At 41.6% G+C, this 19,584-nt stretch overlaps 1 long non-coding RNA gene across 1 annotated transcript in view; it reads right to left on the reverse strand.

The window, feature by feature from the left end:
• LOC308190358 overlaps positions 1-19,254 on the reverse strand; it is a 620,619-nt gene extending 601,365 nt beyond the window's left edge. The window contains exon 1 of the long non-coding RNA XR_013947125.1: positions 19,233-19,254. This is a non-coding gene — a long non-coding RNA (uncharacterized lncRNA). The remainder of the gene's footprint in view (positions 1-19,232) is intronic.
• Positions 19,255-19,584: the final 330 nt, after the last annotated feature.

The following is a 19,584-nucleotide window of genomic DNA, read 5'->3' on the forward strand; positions in this document are numbered from 1 at the left end:
GAAGAAATGATAGAAATCATTTTATAACAAACACTTGAGAAATACTGAGAGTGCATTTTAAGCACTGACAAGTACCATAATACATAAGTACACACTTACGAAAAATGTTTATGTACAAAAACTGTTAAATTAGTTATTTCATCAATAGATTTTTGTTTCATATTCTCTCTGTTCTAGTGTGGGTGTACACAGCTTCTGTTGGCATGGTTTAGAAGGCTAACCATTGGCTATAAGAAAACTCAATAAATCAATAACAATTGTTATGATAACAAGAAGTGGGACACTGTGGAATGGCAGTTGTAGCATTTATGAGGAGAGGCATGACTTGTTTGGCTCTATTAAGCTAGTATGTATCTATGATTACATAGGGAATTTAGTAATGGAGATGGAAGCTGGCAATTATGATCTCATAATCAACTTGCTATTCCATAGAGATATAATAAAGGTAAAAACAATCAATCTGTTTCTTTGCACAGTTACAAATAAGTCTACAAACAATACCAATGTCTCTTTTTTGTTTGTCACATAAAAATGAATCTGTGTAATATAGATCAATGTACAGTAATAGGAAAATGGTATGAGAATATGGAGCAAGCTCAGTATTCCTGAAATATATTAAACTGAAATCTAAGTAGAATGAAGACATATTTTTCCAGGAGTAGTTAACTGACACCTCTGCTTACAGTCCTATCAACCTTCGATGACGAGACATCCTACGTTTAGGAAAGAATAGGCCATTCTCCAGCACAGTTCCTGGTATTCTGGAGGTTGCCCTTTTTGATTCTGAAGATAATTGAGAGGTGTCTGTTGATTGTGAATGAGACCACATATACCAAATCACTACATGGAAGCTACCCAACAGTCCATTTTTTTGTGAGAAGTATTTTTAATTATTGCATTAAAGTGTTTTAATGAATCTGTTACACTCAAATTCTGTTGAAAGTGATATAGACTGGGCTAAAGAACACAGAATTGTTTTGCTTCTACTGCAGAAGAATTTGGTAGTAGAAGTAGACACTTACAAACCAGACATAACCAAGTTCACTGCAGACTGTCAATTGCAGAACTGCTTGCTTTAGTCTTTTTTTTTTTTTTTCCTTTTTTTTTTTTGGGGGGGGGCGGGGGGAGGAGGCTTTTTGTGCCCTTGTTTGAGGCAGTTTTTGTAGTCCTAAATCAAGGAAACATCTGGAATCAAGAACTGTTTTACTGTAACTTACCTTCTGGTATGTGTTACATAAACGCATAGCTTTTTAAGTACAAAGGAAAAAAAAGCTGAGGTGACCTTAAACATTTATTTGACCCAGATTTTTAAAAAGTAACTATAGTGCATTATCATTCATTAAAGTAATATCAGTGAAAAACATAGTGAAATGTTTCTTCTAGAAAAAAAAAAAAAAGATTTTAAAAACTCCACAAAACATATGCATGTATCTAGCTTTAAGCATATTTACAAAATCCCAATGGCTATGCACAAGCTGAATGTGCAACTGCTGTTTACAAAATTCCAGAATATTACAAATAGGTTGCATTTAATGAAACTTAGAAGATAACTTTAAACAGATAGAAATGTTTTTTGATGTTGTTTGTGTTTTTGTTTTTGTTTTGTTTGATTGGTTTTTATTTTGTTGTTTTGCACAGAAAGTAGTAAACTTCTAGAACCTGCTGGCTCAGATGGTTGTGGTGGCAGACAGGCTCAGTATGTTCAAAAAAGGATTTAGACAAATGTACGGACAACAGATCTGTGAGAAGCTAGTACATAACTGACCAGGGAAATACAACTAATGTAGCAACTGTGGATGCTGGGAAACTGAGGGAAATGTACTGCAGAAAGCATCAATATTTGTGTGTTCTACCTAAATATGCTGATGTATTGCCACTGCTGGAAATTATTACTGTTCTAAACAGGGCACTTCTTGCATTTTTAGCCACTTGTTCTTTTGATTCATAACTGACAGACGTGTCTGTCCCTGCACATTTGTTACTTTTGTTTATTTTTTTACTTGATATAAGGTTAATGCTTTTGTACCTTCATCTCATTTTAGAGTAGGTTTTCAGAAGTTGCCAGTGACCTGCTAAGATCTGCAGTACCATGAGGCAATTTGGGGGGTAAATTTGATTAAAAGCAAGGAGATTGTTAAATACCTTTTTATGCATACAAGTGATCTGGCTAAATAAAATTTTAAGATTTGGGAAGATTTCATGTGAAAGGTAATGAAAAGGAGATCTGAGTCCATAATGTCATTTCAGCAACATGTCAGAGTACCATCATCACTTTCTACCCATCATTAGACTTGTTTTGCACCTCTTCCTTCTGCTGGATAAAACCACCATTGTGGTCGCATTATCTAGTAAGGTGGAAAGAAGTCTGCTGAATCTGAAAAACCTTGTACCTAACTTCTTATTTAACTTCATTCTTTATCTTCCTAGAGAGACCTGAATTCTCTTCGTTTCTTCTTTTGCGTCTTCACTGAAAAGTCGTAAGGCCTAATTGTACTCTACAGACCCATAAGGCATTCCGAATTTTCTTTATAGGCTGTTTAGGTTGAGAATGTTCATAAATGTTTGCTTTTTGCATCAAGATCATCAGTGAAATATTGGCCCTAGAACTAACGGAGAACTCCTTTCAGCACTGTACCCTTCTTTTTAGAACAGTTCATTTTCTATTTGCTTGTTTTATAACCAACTATCTCCACCTTACAACTCCAGTACTAACTCCCACCCTTACCATCTTAACAGTTTTGAAAGCAGCACTGTACCAAAAGCTATTCTGAAGTCATGGCAGATTAGATCTACTGCATTTCCCTTGTCTGGACAATCAGTTATCTTATCAAAAAAAAAAAAAAAATGGGTTAGTCTGGAATGATCTGACTTTGGTGAACCCAAGATGTGTTTTATCCCATTTTCCATCTGCTTCCTTTCCCAGTTACTAACAGAAAGTTACATTGGACATGATACGCACCTCAATTAGTTTCAGAGCTAACGGTCTCACACCTTGAAGTACACCTAAGAATGTATCTGCTGATAAAGTAAATAAATAGTGCATTTCTTTGACTATAATAAAGTGTGTCCTGAATATAACAGATTACCTATGTGACTAAAGGTACACACATTTAAAGAATGCTACTATTTTACTGAAGAAATACAAAGTCTTAACACTACCGTAAAACAGAAAAACATGCAAATTTAAATAAAAGTACTTTTTTGTGTTAATTAGAGATTGTTTCTTTGTGCATGTAAAGACTTCAAAATAAAGAATTAAAATTGCTCATGGCAAACCTGATTGCATCTTCTCCCTGTTTTGAAGTGCTATATAAAAAAACTATATAGAAAAGTTTTTTGTTTGTTTGCTTTTTTGTTGTTGTTGTTGTCTCTTCTGAATAGTTTTCGTATGATTTTGGAAGTGGGGAGACTGATTCAGGTACCAAAGCATAGTTCCTTTGTGACATTATAGACTGTTTGGGTATGCTGGCTCGTCTGTGGATGCCGTTTTAAAAGGTGCAAAGCCCCGTGGCTCTTGTGTTGTATTTGCCAGGTTGTGTGTATACCCAAGGTGCCACAGTGGGTCTAAAATTTAAGCATGTTTAGCCACCAGAACAATTCCAGGTATGTGGCAAATCTCCCCCCACCCCACCCATCCCCACCCCCCCCCCAAAAAAAAAGATTAAAAATAATACAACACAGATGCACATACCTTGAACAATTGGTATACATACCTTAAGAGCAGACATTGTTGAAGATCAATTAACATAAACTGGCATATAAATTGTTGCTTATTTCTGAAAGATCCCATATTAATGGATCTGATATTCTATTATTTTTTTTTAATATGTGCTTAAAGAAGGTACTGCAATACTCTGACCTGTTGATGAACTCATTAAAGAGGTAAAGACTGGAGGAAATCTGAACTGCAGTGACCACACCTTGGTTGAGTTTGTGATTTCAAGGAATGTGGGCCTGGCAAAGAGCAAAGTCAGGACCTTGGACTTCCAAAGAGCAATATTCAAGCCATTTAAAGACTAGTGGATGAGATCCCCTGGAATACTGTCCTTAGGTACACAGGAGCTGAGCAGAGCTACCAACATTTTAAGGATGTTTTCCTAAAAGCACAAGAACTCTCCATCCCCCTGCATAAGAAAGCAGGTAGGGAGGGCAGACATTCGGAATGGCTGAGCAAGGACATGCTGGTCAAACTGAGTGCAAGAAGGAAATGCACAGGCAGTGGAACGAGGCACACTTGGCCTGAGAAGAGTACAGAGATGCAGTCTTGTTGTGCAAGGATGGGATCAGGAAAGCCAAGGCATGGATGGAACTGAACTTGGAAAGGGATGCAAAGAATAACAGGAAGGGGTTCTATAGGTACATTGCTCAGAAAAGAAAGGCCAAGGAGAGTTAATGCCCTTTGATGGATGAGAAGGGTGAACTGATAACAACAGACGTGGAGAAGGCTGAGGTACTCAATACATTCTTTGCCTCAGTCTTCACAGCCAGTCAGGCTTCCCATGTCTTTCATTTCCCTGAACCCGTAGATGGAGGATGGGGGAGCAATGTCCCACCCACTGTAAGTGAAGAGCAGGTTCAAGACCACCTGATAAAACCGAACAAGTACATGATGACATCAATCTCAGGGTCCCAAGGGAATTGGCTGAAGTTGTTTCCAAGCTTCTCTCCATCATATTTGAAAAGTCCTGGCAGTCAGGCAAAGTCTCTGGTGACTGGAAAAAGAGAAACATCACTCCTATTTTAAAAAGGGTAGAAAGGAAACACAGGGAACTACAGACTGGTAAACCTCACCTCTGTGCCTGGCAAGATCATGGAAAAGATCCTCCTGGAAGCAATGTCAAGGCACATGTAAGACACAGAGGTGATCTGAGACAACCAGCATGGCTTCACCAAGGGTAAATTGTACCTGACCAATCTGGTGGCTGTCTATGATGGAGTGACTACATCAGTTGACAAGGGGAGACTGACCAATGTCATCTACTTGGAATTCTGTATGGCCTTTGACATGGTCCCACACAACATCCTGATCTCCAAATTGGAGAGACATGGATTTGAGGGGTAGACCGTTCAGGATATAAGGCATTGGTTTGAAGGTCACACCCAAAGAGTGGTGATCAATGGCTCTATGTCCAGGTGGAGACCGGTGACGAGAGGTTTACCTCAGTGATATGCCCTGGGACGTGCTGTTTAATATCATTATCAATGACATAGAGAGTGGGATCGAGTGCATCCTCAGCAAGTTTGCAGATGACACCAAGCTGCGTAGTACAGTTGATACAATAGAAGGGATGGGATGACATCCAAAGGGACCTGGACAAACTAGAAAAGTGGGCCCATGTGAACCTAATGAGGTTCAAGTCTAAATGCGAGGTGTTGCACCTTGGTCGAGGTAATCCCACACATGAGTACAGACAGGGAGAAGAACTCATTGAGAGAAGCCGTGCAGAGAAGGATTTGGGGATTACAGTGGCCAGCAGGTCGAGGGAGGTGATTGTCCTCCTCTGCTCTGCCCTTGTGAAGTTTCACTTGGAGTGCAGCACAAGAAGGATGTGAACCTCTTCGAGTGGGTCCAGAGGAGGGCCACAAGGATGATCAGAGGGCTGGAGCACCTCTCCTATGAAGACAGGCTGGTCAGACAGATATTGGTCTGAAAGGTAATGATGAGGAGAGTGTACCCCCTCTGATAAACAAGAAGAGAGAACTGGTAATGACAGACGTGGAGAAGGCTGAGGTACTTAACAGCTTCTTTGCCTCAATCTTCACTGCCAGTCAGGCTTCCTACAACTCTAATTTCCCTGAATCTGTAGGTGAGGTCTGGGGGAGCCAAGTCCCACCCACTATAAGTGAAGAGCAGGTTTGAGACCACCTGATGAAACTGAACAGATACTGGTCTGTACCTGGACAAGATTGAGAAATAGGCCCACATGAACCTAATGAGGTTCAACAAGTTTTAAGTGCAAAGTGCTGCACCTGGGTCACGGTAATCCCAGACATGAGCACAGAGTAGGAGAAGAACACATTGAAAGCAGCCCTGCAGAGAAAGACTTAAGAGTTCTAGTGCATGAAAAGCTTGGCATGAGCCAGCAGTGCATGCTTGCAGCCCAGAAAGCCAAGTGCATCCTGGGCTGCATCAACAGAGGAGTGGCCAGCAGGTTGAGAGAAGTGATTGTTCCCCTCTGCTCTGTCCTTGTGAGGCCCCAATTGGAGTACTGCATTCACATCTGGACCCCCCAGCTTAAGAAGGATGTTGATCTGTTAGAATGGGTCCAGAGGAGGGCCATAAAATTGATCAGTGGGGTGGAGCACCACTCCTATAAAAAAAGGCTGAGAGAGCTGGGGATGTTCAGTCTGAAGAAAAGAAGGCTCTGGGGCGATCTTATTGCAGCTTTTCAGTACTTAAAGTGAGCTTATAAAAAAGATGGGGAACAACTTTTTCCGTGGGCAGACAAGGACAGGACAAGGAAGAATGGTTTTAAATGAAATGAGGGGAGATTTAGATGAGATGTTAGGAGGAAATTCTTCACTCTGAGGGCAGTGAGGCACTTGTACAGTGTGGATGCCCCATCTCTGGAGGTGTTCAAAACCAGGTTGGATGAGGCCGTGGGCAACCTGATCTAGTGGGTGGCATCCCTGCCCATGGCAGGGGGTTAGAACTAGAGCCCTTCCAACCCAAGCCATTATTTGATTCTATGATTCCACAGTTCTATTTGCAATGAAAAAGAGTAAGAACTGCCATTTTATTGTTGTCATTCTATCTCCCTAACAAAAAGAAACAATGAGACATTTATAAAAAGATAATTTTGAAAAACAATATATATTCTTAAAATCCTGACAGACTTGAAAAGCAAGGGACCTCCATTTGGGAAAAGCTGTATGTCATGTATGAATGATTAATTTCTGGATATTAATAGCAAAGACTTCCATGTCAATCTGTATTGCTATTACAGGGTACAAAGTATGAAGCATTGTAATTAGGAACAAAAGTTGTGGTAGCTGCATACCAGATAATTTTGAGTGAGAATATACATTTAATTTTGTGACTGTACTTTACCCCTTCATTATTTCCAACTCAAAAGTGCCTATTTTTAATAATATTATTTTTTCTGAACGGTCTTAATATTTTACATCAAGAGCCAAATCTTCGGATAAGGTGAATAGGCACAACTTTCCTGAGATCAAGGGAGCTATATTCACCTTAAATGAAACAAATTAATGATTTTTTTTCTGTTCTGTTTATCTATATTTGTAATAAAATTATAATAATTGCAAGGCTGTTTCACAATAAATTTGAAACTGGTCAGTTACATACATAGTGTCATGATTTTTTGAGTCTTTTATTCCTCTTCCTTCCTTTTCCTTCCCTTTGAAACATTTTCATTTGATAAACACAGAATATGCTTACTTCTAGTAAGAATCATAGAATCATAGAATTATTAAGGTTGGAAAAGACCTTCAAGATCATCTGGTCCAACCATAACCCTACTACCAATGTCGCCCACTAAACCATATCCTTAAGCACCAGGTCCAACCTTTCCTTGAACACCCTCTAGTGTTTTTGTACCTGATTTTCCAGATGCCTTTTACTCTAAAGTCCTTTGAATTGGTGTCAAATAAAATTACAAAAAGTCAGCGTCCTCTAAAACTTAGCAAAGGTAAGAGAGATACTGTGTATGGCATACTAAATTATCATGTTGATCATCGTAACAATCCTGATTTTAAGAAAACTGCATTTGATAATCAGGGAAACAGATCGATACTGAAAACTACATGGTCATATATGCATACATACACATATAGTTGTGTATGTGTGTATGCCCTCATTTTTTTTTTTAAAGATAGATGCCTTTTGTATTTCACAGAATCGTAGGGGTTGGAAGGGACCTCTGGAGATCATCGAGTCCAACCCCCCTGCTAAAAGAAGATTCCCTACAGTAGGTTGAGCAGGAACGTGTCCAGGCAGGTTTTGAATATCTCCGTAGAAGTAGATTCCTCAACCTCTCTGGGCAGCCTGTTCCAGTGCTCTACGACCCTCACTGTGAAAAAGTTCTTACACATATTTGTGTGGAACTTCCTGTGTTCCAGTTTTTGGCCATTGCCCCTTGTCCTATTGCTGTACACCACTGAAAAGAGGCTGGCCCTGTCCATTTGCCTCACACGCTTTAGATATTTATAAACTTTGATTAGATCACCTCTCAGTCTTCTCTTCTCCAGGCTGAACAAACCCAAGTTTCTCAACCTTTTCTTGTACAGGAGATGCTCCAGACCTTTAATCATCTTTGTGGCCCTCCTCTGGATTCTCTCTAGAAGATCCCTATCTTTTTTGAACTGGAGAAGCCAGAACTGGACACAGTATTCCAGATGTGACCTCACCAGGTCAGAGTAGAGGGGGAGGATAACTTCCCTTGACTTGCTGTCCATGCTCTTTTTAATGCTGTAGTGGGTTTATGTGGCAAGGTTTTGGTAGCAGGGGGCCATAGGGGTGGCTTCTCTGAGAAGAATCTAGAAGCTGCCCCATGTTTGGTGAGGGCCCCACTGCTGACCAGAGCTGAGCCAATAAGCAATGTTGTTTTCCGCCTCTGTGAGAGCCTATTTAAGAAAGTGAAAAAAACCTGCTGCTACACAGCAGCTGGGAGAGTGAGAGAAGTGAGGAACAGCCTTGCAGGTGCTAAGGTCAGTGAAGAAGGAGGGGGAGAGGTGCTCCAGGCGCCAGAGCAGAAGTCCCCTGCGGCCTGTGGTGAGGACCATGGTGAAGCAGGCTGTTCCCCTGCAGCCCATGGAGTACCACGGTGGAGCAGGGTTCCACGCTGCATCCCGTGGAGGGGACCACGGTGGAGCAGGTGGACCTGCACTGACAGAGGCTGCGGCCTGTGGAAGACCCCTGCCGGAGCAGATTCCAGGCTGGACCTGTAGCCCGTGGAGAGGAGACCACGCAGGAGCAGGTGATATGGCAGGAGCTGCTGCCCGTGGATGATCCAGGTTGGAGCAGTTTGCTCCTGAGAGATGGACTCGTGGTACGGACCCATATCTGGATCAGTTCTTGAAGAGCTGCTGCCTGTGGGAAGCCCATGCCGGATCAGTTCAGCAAGGACTGCGTCCCATGGGGGGGACCCCACAGCAAAGGGGACAAGACTGACCGAGAAGGAGCAGCGGAGAAGAAACACTATAGACTGACCATAACCCCCATTCCCCCGTTCCCCTGGACCACTCGGGGGGAGGAGGTGGAAGAGGGTGGATGGGGGTGAAGGTGCTTTTGGTTTCTTTCCTTTGTTTCTCACTTCTCTAGCTTGTTAGTAATAGGCAGTAAATCGTACTATCTCCCTATGCTGAGTCTGTTTTGCCCGCCACAATAATTACTGTGCGATCTCCTCGTCCTTATCTGAACCCTTGAGCCCTTTTCATCGTATTTTCTCCCCGTTCCCCTTTGAGAAGGGGGAGTGAGAGAGCGGTTGTGGTGGAGCTCGGCCTCCCACCCGAGTAAAACCACCACAAATGCACCCCTGGATGCCATGGGCTTTCTTGGCCACAAGGGCACACTGCCGGCTCATGGCCCATCTATTGTCTGCCAGGACCCCTAAGTTTTTCTCTGCAGAGCTTCTCTCCATCAGGTCAGCCCCTAACCTGTATGGATATGTGCAGTTATTCCTCCCCAGGTGCAAGACTCTACACTTGCTCTCGTTGAACCTCATTAGGTTTCCCTCTGCCCAACTCTCCAGTCTGTCCAGGTCTCACTGAATGACAGCACAGCCTTCTGGTGTGTCAGCCACTCCTCCCAGCTTTGTGTCATCAGCAGACTTGCTGAGGGTGGACTCTATCCCTTCGACCATGTCATTGTTAAAGATGTTGAACAAGACCGGACCCAATACCAATCCCTGGGGAATACCGCTTGTTACAGGCCTCCAACTAGACTCTTCACCACTGATCACAACCCTCTGAGCTCTTCCAGTCAGACAGTTCTCGATCCACCTAACTGTCCACTCATCTATCCCACACTTTCTAAGCTTCATTACGAGGATGTTGTGGGAGACAGTGTCAAAAGCCGTGCTGAAGTCAAGGTGGACAACATCCACTGCTCTCCCCAGACAGTGATGGCATCATAGAACACTACCAGGTTGGTCGAGCATGATTTCCCCTTGGTGAATCCATGTTGACTACTCATGGTAACCTTCTTCTCTTCCAGTTGCTTGGAGATGGCATCCAGAACAAATTGTTCCATCATCTTTCCAGGGATGGAGGTGAGGCTGAATGGCCTTTAGCTGCCTGGATCCTCCTTCTTGCCCTTTTTGAAGACTGGTGTGACATTGACTATCCTCCAGTCACCTGGCACCTCTCCTGTTCTCCAAGACCTTTTAAAGAGAGCAGTTCAGCAGTCACACCTGCCAGCTGCCTCAGCACACGTTTGTGCATCCCATCGGGGCCCAAGAATTTGTGTGCATTGATTTTGGCTAGACGCTCTCTGATCAGATCCCCCTCAACCAAGAGAAAGTCTTCCTTTCTCCAGACTCTCTCTTACCTCTAGGGTCTGGGATTCCCAAAAGGAAGTCTTAGCAGTAAGGTCTGAAACAAAGAAGGCATTCAGTATCTCCACCTTCTCAGCATCTCCTGTTATAAGAGCACCTACCTCATTCAGCAGCGAACCCACATTTTCCCTAGTCTTCCTTTTATTAATGACATACTTTAAAAAGCCTTTCTTGTTATCCTTGACCTACTTTGCCAGATTCAATTCCAAATGGACCTTAGCCTTCCTTGTTGCATCTGTGCAGCCCCTGACAGCATTCCTGTATTCCTCCCAAGCAGCCAGGCCCTTTTTCCACATTTCACAGGCTTTCTTCATGCCTTTGAGTTTATCCATGACCACCTTGCTCATCCATAAAGACCCCTTGCGACCTTTTCCTGATTTCTCACCAAAGGGGTACACTGATCTTGAGCTTGGAAGAAGTGGTATTTGTGTCAACCAACTCTCTTGGGCTGCCTTGCCTTACAACACTCTAGCCCATGGGACCAAGGACTGAGTAGGTCCCTGAAGAGGTCAAAGGTGGCTCTGCTGGAGTCCAGGGTTACTATCCTATAATTGCTTTGCTTCTTCCACACAAAATCCCAAACTCCATTATCTCATGGTCGCTGCATCCAAGGCTGCTCCCAACCTTCACATCACCAAACAGTCCTTCCTTGTTAGTAAGAACAAGGTCAGCAGCAAAACTCTCCTCATCAGCTCCTCCACTACCTGTGGAAAACTATCTTCAACACATTGCTGGAACTGCATGGACTGTGTGTGCCTGGCAGTGTTTCTCTCAATACAGAAAAACTGCAAGTTTGGACTTAGTAAGCAGGAGCACACAAGGGGTTATATTGGCTTTGCAATTTTCATATTTAAGGCTCCACTTAGTCTATAGAAAGAAACCAAAACTGCACAATTACAACACACAAGAGATATTCACTTCTTGCACCTTGAAGAACACAATATTAAAATATTAAAAGTATAAAAGATAATAAGCAACTTTAATAATAATTACAGTAATTCATATGATCACATTCTGATGAGTTAAGATGCTATAAGAATGGTTAAAAATTATTAACAGGCTAACAGAAAATACAGAAGAAAACAAACAAACAAACAAACAAAAAAAAAATGTAAAAATCAACAACATTCATAAGACATAGTTTTCATTGTTCCATTCTTTGTATACTCTTTATTTAGACTATTAGTGGAATCTCATAGTAATTTTCAATTTTGTGTGAATAAGGCTACTCTTTCTTCACAAGAATATTCAGTTGCATTAAAATAAGCACATATTTAATAACTCTGACTGTTGAATATAAGTGACTGCTTGTGGTGTATGGTGAAGTTAGTACACCCAGAAAAATCTCTAGCATAAGTTAAATATTTAAGTTAAATATTTATTTAAGTTGGATCTAGTTGGTGGGGAGGCCAGACTGAATAGCAAGCACTGCTAAAATGGTAGAACTAGTAAATCAAAGGGGATTTAGCTATTTGAAAGAAAATATATATATATATATATACACAATAGGTTAATACGATATACAACATAAATAGGTTCATAGGATAATTCAGGTTGGAAGGGATCACAGTAGAAACTAGTCCACCCTTTTGCTCAAATCAGGGTCTTTTATGAGATCGGATCAGGTTCTTCAAGACTTTTCCATTCGGTATAGGCCTGCAAGAATGGACACTGCCCAAATCAGTTCGACAGCTTGACTATCCTCATGGGGAAAAAGTTTTCATTATGTCCAGTCTGAACTTTTCTGTTTCAATTTCATAAGGTCATGGAATCATAGAATCATAGAATGGTTTGGGTTGGAAGGGAACTTAAAGATCATTTAGTTCTAACCCGCCTGCCATGGGCAGAGACACCTTCCACTAGATCAGGTTGCCCAAAGCCCCATCCAAACTGGCCTTGAACACTTCCAGGGATAGAGCATCCACAGCTTCTCAGGGCATCCTGTTCGATTTTTTACTGCCTTTTTAGATCCTTTACTGCCGTTAAAGACAACAAAAAATCCTTTTACAAATACATCAACGCGAAACGGAGGACTAGGGAGAATCTCCATCCTTTACTGGATGCGAGGGGAAACCTAGTTACTAAGGATGAGGAAAAGGCTGAGGTGCTTAATGCCGCCTTTGCCTCAGTCTTTAGCGGCAATACCGGTTGTTCTCCGGACACCCAGTGCCCTGAGCTGGTGGAAGGGGATGGGGAGCAGGATGTGGCCTTCGCTATCCATGAGGAAATGGTTGGCGACCTACTACGGAGCTTGGATGTGCGCAAGTCGATGGGGCCGGATGGGATCCACCCAAGGGTACTGAGAGAACTGGCGGAGGAGCTGGCCGAGCCGCCTTCCATCATTTATCGGCAGTCCTGGCAATCGGGGGAGGTCCCGGTTGACTGGCGGCTAGCCAATGTGACGCCCATCTATAAGAAGGGCCGGAGGGCAGACCCGGGGAACTATAGGCCTGTCAGTTTGACCTCAGTGCCGGGGAAGCTCATGGAGCAGATTATCTTGAGGGTCATCACGCGGCACTTGCAGGGCAAGCAGGCGATCAGGCCCAGTCAGCATGGGTTTATGAAAGGCAGGTCCTGCTTGACGAACCTGATCTCCTTCTATGACCAAGTGACGCGCTTGGTGGATGAGAGAAAGGCTGTGGACGTGGTCTACCTTGACCTCAGTAAGGCTTTTGACACCGTTCCCCACAACATTCTCCTTAAGAAACTGGCTGCTCGGGGCTTGGACTGGCGTACGCTTCGCTGGGTTAGAAGCTGGCTGGATGGCCGGGCCCAAAGAGTTGTGGTGAATGGAGTCAAATCTGGTTGGAGGCCGGTCACTAGTGGAGTCCCCCAGGGCTCGGTACTGGGGCCGGTCCTCTTTAATATCTTTATTGATGATCTGGATGAGGGCGTCCAGTGCACCCTCAGTAAGTTTGCAGATGACACCAAGCTAAGTGCGTGTGTCGATCTGCTCGAGGGCAGGAAGGCTCTGCAGGAGGATCTGGATAGGCTGGAGCAATGGGCTGAGGTCAACTGCATGAAGTTCAACAAGGCCAAGTGCCGGGTCCTGCACCTGGGCTGCAACAACCCCAAGCAGAGCTACAGGCTGGGAGATGAGCGGCTGGAAAGCTGCCTGGCCGAGAAGGACCTGGGAGTATTGGTGGATAGTCGGCTGAATATGAGCCAGCAGTGTGCTCAGGTGGCCAAGAGGGCCAACGGCATCCTGGCCTGTATAAGAAGCAGTGTGGCCAGCAGGTCGAGGGAAGTGATTGTGCCCCTGTACTCGGCTCTGGTGAGGCCGCACCTCGAGTACTGTGTTCAGTTTTGGGCCCCTCGCTACAGGAAGGACATGGACGTGCTCGAGCGAGTCCAGAGAAGGGCGACCAAGCTTGTGAGGGGTCTGGAGAACAAGTCTTACGAGGAGCGGCTGAGGGAGCTGGGCTTGTTCAGCCTGGAGAAGAGGAGGCTCAGGGGCGACCTCATCGCTCTCTACAGTTACCTGAAAGGAGGCTGTAGAGAGGTGGGGGTTGGTCTATTCTCCCACGTGCCTAGTGACAGGACGAGGGGGAATGGGCTAAAGTTGCGCCAGGGGAGTTTTAGGTTGGATGTTAGGAAGTACTCCTTTACCGAAAGGGTTATTAAGCATTGGAACGGGCTGCCCAGGGAGGTGGTGGAGTCACCATCCCTGGAGGTCTTTAAAAGACGTTTAGATGTAGAGCTTAGGGATATGGTTTAGTGGAGTACTTAGTGTTAGGTCGGAGGTTGGACTCGATGATCTTGAGGTCTCTTCCAACCTAGAGAAATCTGTGAATCTGTGAATCTGTGAGTGCCTCACCACTCCTGAGCAGTGAAAAGCAGAAAACATCAGAAAAAATATATATTTTTTGAAAGGCAGCTAAAAGAAGGATAAAGAATAAAGCATCAAATTACTCTGTTGTCCAGAAAATGGCTGCACCAAGGTGAAAAGAAAAGCATATATTAGACTGTTAAAAATATTTGTAACTTTTTGTTTCCAGTCATCTGAAAACTAGAAGGGAAAATTGCCATGTGTGCTTTCTGGCCCCCCAAAATATCAGTAATTGTGTATGAATTGTACATTATTGCAAAAAAACTTTGTGAATTTTGTTACACAACAACCAAGTTCAGATGGGATTTTATTATATTAGGCTTTCTTTTTTTTTTTTTTTTTAAGTAATCCAGGAGATTTTTTTTAATATGTTATCTGTTTTCCGTTTTTGAGAAAGTAAAGCCTTCAGCTAAAGCTAATAAGCTATCCTTGGTTATTACTGACATATTCCTTTCTTGGAAGTTTTATTCCACAGTATTAATTTTGATTTTGTTAGGTTAATGAATACAGTTAATTTTGTATCAATGGGCACAGTCTTCTGAGGCAACTATAATATGGTCACAAAGATATCCCTTTTAAAGCTTTCCACTATTATCTCTTTAAGTAGTTTCTTACTTAGCTTTCTTGAGTTCTCATACAGGATAATTTTCATAAATGCACAATCCTTTAGAACTATGAGTAACATAGCATACTATTCCTAAGAGAAAAGTATTTATTTTAGGTATTTTAGTTTGCAGTAATTATGTATTAGGTATAGTAGTTTTCCTTCAGGAAGTGATTTCTAGTCTGTTCAGCATTGTTGGCTTACAAACAGCCCAGTAAAGAAAAATGCTATGACAACATCTGGAAACAACGCAGTCAAATCATAAAACAGTTGATAAAACAGTAATCAAAGATGTCCCTCACATATTTTCTATTTTTGTTTGCTTGTTTTTACTAGTAGTACTGTTGTAATGAAAATGGGAAACCTACTTCTTAAGGTTTGACTTTTATAAAGTATCCTTCTCTCAGACATCATTTTAATTGTGATGTAAAACCAGGTCTTTTACTTTAAGTAGGAAATCACCAAAAAAATACTGAATGGAGCATTTGAGGGGAAAAAAGTAAATGGGTCAGATACTTAGATTCATCTGACCTATGGATGCATTGAAGTCAGTCTTTCAAAGCTTCATGTGACCTCTTAATCTCTTGAAATTTGCTGCAATGCAAGTTGAAAAGAATAACTCTGTCTTATATTACATGTTAGATGTACAGATTTCTGTGAAACCTCTTTGTGGAGGATGGAACAGTATCATATCCTCTGTTTCATTCCCATCAGTCCTACCAGCAGCTGTGAGAAATTTAATAAAGATGCAGTTATTCCTATTGCATCTGTTTTATACTACCAAAGAATTGCCCTAAATTATCTCCTAGCTGTCTCTGGATTAAATTGTCCAATATTTTTAGATAGATATTTGTAATGAAGAGAGGCAAAATGAGAATGCAGAAGATATCTAGACAGAGGCAAGAAAACATATTAATGACATTATTTTCCCTCAGATAAAGCATCGGTTCTGGGAAGTACTGATTAGATGCATTTAATCTCTAAACTGGTTAGTTGGCTGAATTAGTAATTTCTTTTGATCCACAGAAATTTATGCCAAGAATTGTACTTAACAGTTTAGCAATTTTCACACAGGTTTTCTAGAATTAGGCCCACAGTTTCAATTTAATCTACAAATTATGTCTTAAAAGAATATTTGGTCTTGATGTCACAATTAAATATGACAGACAATCCATGACTAGGTGATGCAGAAAGAGTTCTCTACACTGTAAGAAGATAAATTTATAATCTCTTCATGCTCTGTGCTTGTTCCCTGTGTAGTGTTTATTCTTGTCTTCCTTACTGTATGCAGTATGCAAAAAACAGTAACTTAACAAACAAACAAACAAACAAACAAACAAAACTCAGAGGTTGTAGAAGCATTTTGTGTGTATTCAGCGTGTTTATCCACTTTACCACATCAGGCCCTTAGATCATATGCTCCTTAAGGTAGATTCTCTGTTTAGCACAGTTAAATGTTCCAACTTCATTTCTCTGGAGAAATATAAATAACTAAATGGGAAGAAAATAAATGACTTGTTTACATAATAGACCTAGAGAGTTTAACATCTTCTTCAATGGAAAGCTTTTGAAAGACTTTGGAGACATCATAAAAATATTGAATACAGACAAAATAGGCAATAAAGGAGAACAATTGTCTGCAAAAAAAATATTTATTCAAGTTTTTTGTTTCATTTAGGAAAACAGAGAAGCACCAGAGAAATGTGCATTCCCTTTTTTTTTTTTTTTTTTTCTCCCCACTCGAAGGAGTCCTTGGACAGCAATAAAAAATGCAAATTAAAGCTTGTGGCTAACATCAACCTTCTGTTAGATTGCAAATGTAAATGTGTTCAACTGTAATGAACAGTCTAGCCAAAATGATTGTCTTCAGTTTATTTACATGTAGAATAATAAAATATTCTTCTCAACTAAGATTATATGAATATTTGGTAAAGTGCAAAATACGTATCTAAAGTCATGCATATATTACTAACGTGTTGCTGTTTACTATAGTGATATACTAAGCCTCATAATTGAACACACCTGTTAACAATGCATTTGACGACATTCATACACTCTTTCAAGTTCTGGCTACTTTTTTACCATAGGTTCTTCTCCTTCAAGTTGAAGCTGAGGAAAGTCCTAAAAGAAAAAAAAAAAAAAGAAAAAGAAAAAAAAAGGTTATTATCAAGACAAGAGTCATAGGCTAAATCAAAGTAATCATATCAAACTAGATTCAGAAACTTGAGGAGAACAGAGTCAAGTCTTTCCTAGGCTGTAGGAAATAATTTCCACTTATTTCAGGATCAGTGGTTAAGGATGGATTGTCTTGTACTGCCCCATATCTAGTGGGCAGTTCTGCAGTGATCAAGGGAGAGAATCATTGGCAATGTCAGTTGCACAGACTGCTAGCTCCTCCAGAAAGCAATTCCAGACAGCTGCATAATCCCTGATGCCTCTTCTACATTAAGCAGCTCTGCCAGTAATGACCCAGAAGTGCTCCCAAACTTGAAAGTCATTCTATTGTTATATGCAGCAAAGAGTTTTGTAGTTATTAGTTGCTAGCTTTCATGTTCCAAAAAATAAAATATTTTTTTTAAAAAAGAAAAAAAAAAGTCCTGTTCAAATGAACATCTCTTACTGAGATTTTTCCAAAGCAAAAACCTTGAGTAATTATAATGATACTGTCTGAAGAGTTAAAGGCCTGGGAATCACAGAGAACCTACGTGACAATCCTCCATGTGTTTTTTGTCTTTTCTTGCCTTCTTGGGGATGTGTCTGACTCCGGTTCTCTTATTGGGCCTGATCCCAACCGTTACACCCAGGCTGAAGACCTAAGACCTTGGCCCATTGCTAGGGAGGTGCCCAGTGCCCAGAGCTGGTGTTCTTGGCTGCCCGGTTCCTGACTGGGGTGGTGGGACAGGACGGGCTGCTAGGCCCATTCCTGCAACCCCCATGGGTGCAATGGGTGCCCCCCAGTGGGTGCTCCATTGTCCCTGTGGTGGAGCCCATGGATGTGATGGCCCTCACAACAGCCCCAGTGTGAGGGACTGAGGGCCCAAGCTTGGCTGAAATGGAGTCCTGGGCCATGGGCCAGGTGGAAGAAGGCCCAGGGGAGGCCTGGGATGGACAGGCAGGGCTGACAGTGCCCTCAGGGCTTTGGCGTTTAATCTGGGTATGTACATATTTGAAAGGGAAAACTTCTGCCTGCTATTAGGTATTATTATTGTTAAATTAACCCAATCTGACCCATATTATGTATTTATATGGTAAAACCTATTTCACAAGGAAAGAAGTGAAATGCAGAAATACTTTCATAGGATTTTGTTGATAAAGGCCTTGTGCATACTGAAAGCTTTTATTACGATTAAAAGAGACTGCCAATACCATTTTTTTTTCTTAAATGCTTGCAGTTATCATTAAAAATGCAGTTTTCAGCCTAAAGATTTATAAATAACAAATGATGGTTGGTGGATTAAAAAAAAAAAAAAAAGAGTAGAATACATTTTAAAAGATTAATTGCTTTTATTTGAAGCAAAACATTTACTTTCAGTGACGCGTCCCTATTCACAAGTAGAAAGTTAATAGTTTGTTTGTCAATTTAGTATGAGGAACTTTAAATTTCTTTTAAGAAATGCATAAGTAAGTTATCATTACTTTTGATTTCTCCCACACCATTTTTCAGACTAATCTATTAACTGAACTTGTCCTTAAATTGAATAGTTTTTGGAATCCTGAAAAAGACAAAAATGTGCTAAAATAAGAGGCAGAATTGGCTCAAATGTAGACAACGCTTATTAACTAATAGAACTAAGTCTCATTTGGAAATATTTTGATCATCAAAATTATGACTGGTGTAAAACTGTAGGAGTTCTTGAAGTCAGCCCTGAGATAAATTAGTTGATGGAAAATTAAAGATGGCCAGGAACTTGAAGAAGATTTCTCATGGGAAAATCAATCAATCAATAAATAAATAAATAAAGATTAGTCTGAATTTTTCTCTTTCCAAAAAGTTAGTTCATTTACATAACATTATTTGCACTGTTTTGCATCCATCTCCTGCAGTACAAAAATTATGCAAATATATTGTTGTGGTTTAACCCGGCTGGCAGCTAAACACCACACAGCCGTTCGCTCACCCTCCCCCCTCCCTCTCTCGCATGGGGGAGAGAAACGGGAAAGTGAAGCCTGTGAGTTGAGATAAAGATAGTTTATTAAGACAGGAAAATTAACAATAATAATAATAATAGTACGGCTACTAATAATGTGTACGAAACAAGTGATGCTCAATGCAATTGCTCACCACCCGCTGACCGATGCCCAGCCTATCCCCAAGCAGCCGGCCCCCCCCACCCCAGCTAGCCACCCCTATCTATTGTTTAGCATGACATCAGATGGTATGGAATACCCCTTTGGCCAGTTTGGGTCAGCTGTTCTGGGTCTGTGCCCTCCCAGCTCTTGCTGCACCCCTAGCCTTCCTGCTGGCAGGACAGAGAGAGAAGCTGAAAAGTCCTTGGCTTAGTGTAAGCACTGCTTTGCAACAATTAAAACATCAGCATGTTATCAGCACTCTTCTCATCCTAATCCAAAACATAGCACCCTACCAACTACTAGGAGGAAAATTAACTCTGTCTTAACTGAAACCAGGACATATA

Source organism: Anser brachyrhynchus (genome assembly GCF_964034855.1).
Source record: "Anser brachyrhynchus genome assembly, chromosome: 2".
Lineage (NCBI taxonomy): Eukaryota > Metazoa > Chordata > Aves > Anseriformes > Anatidae > Anser > Anser brachyrhynchus.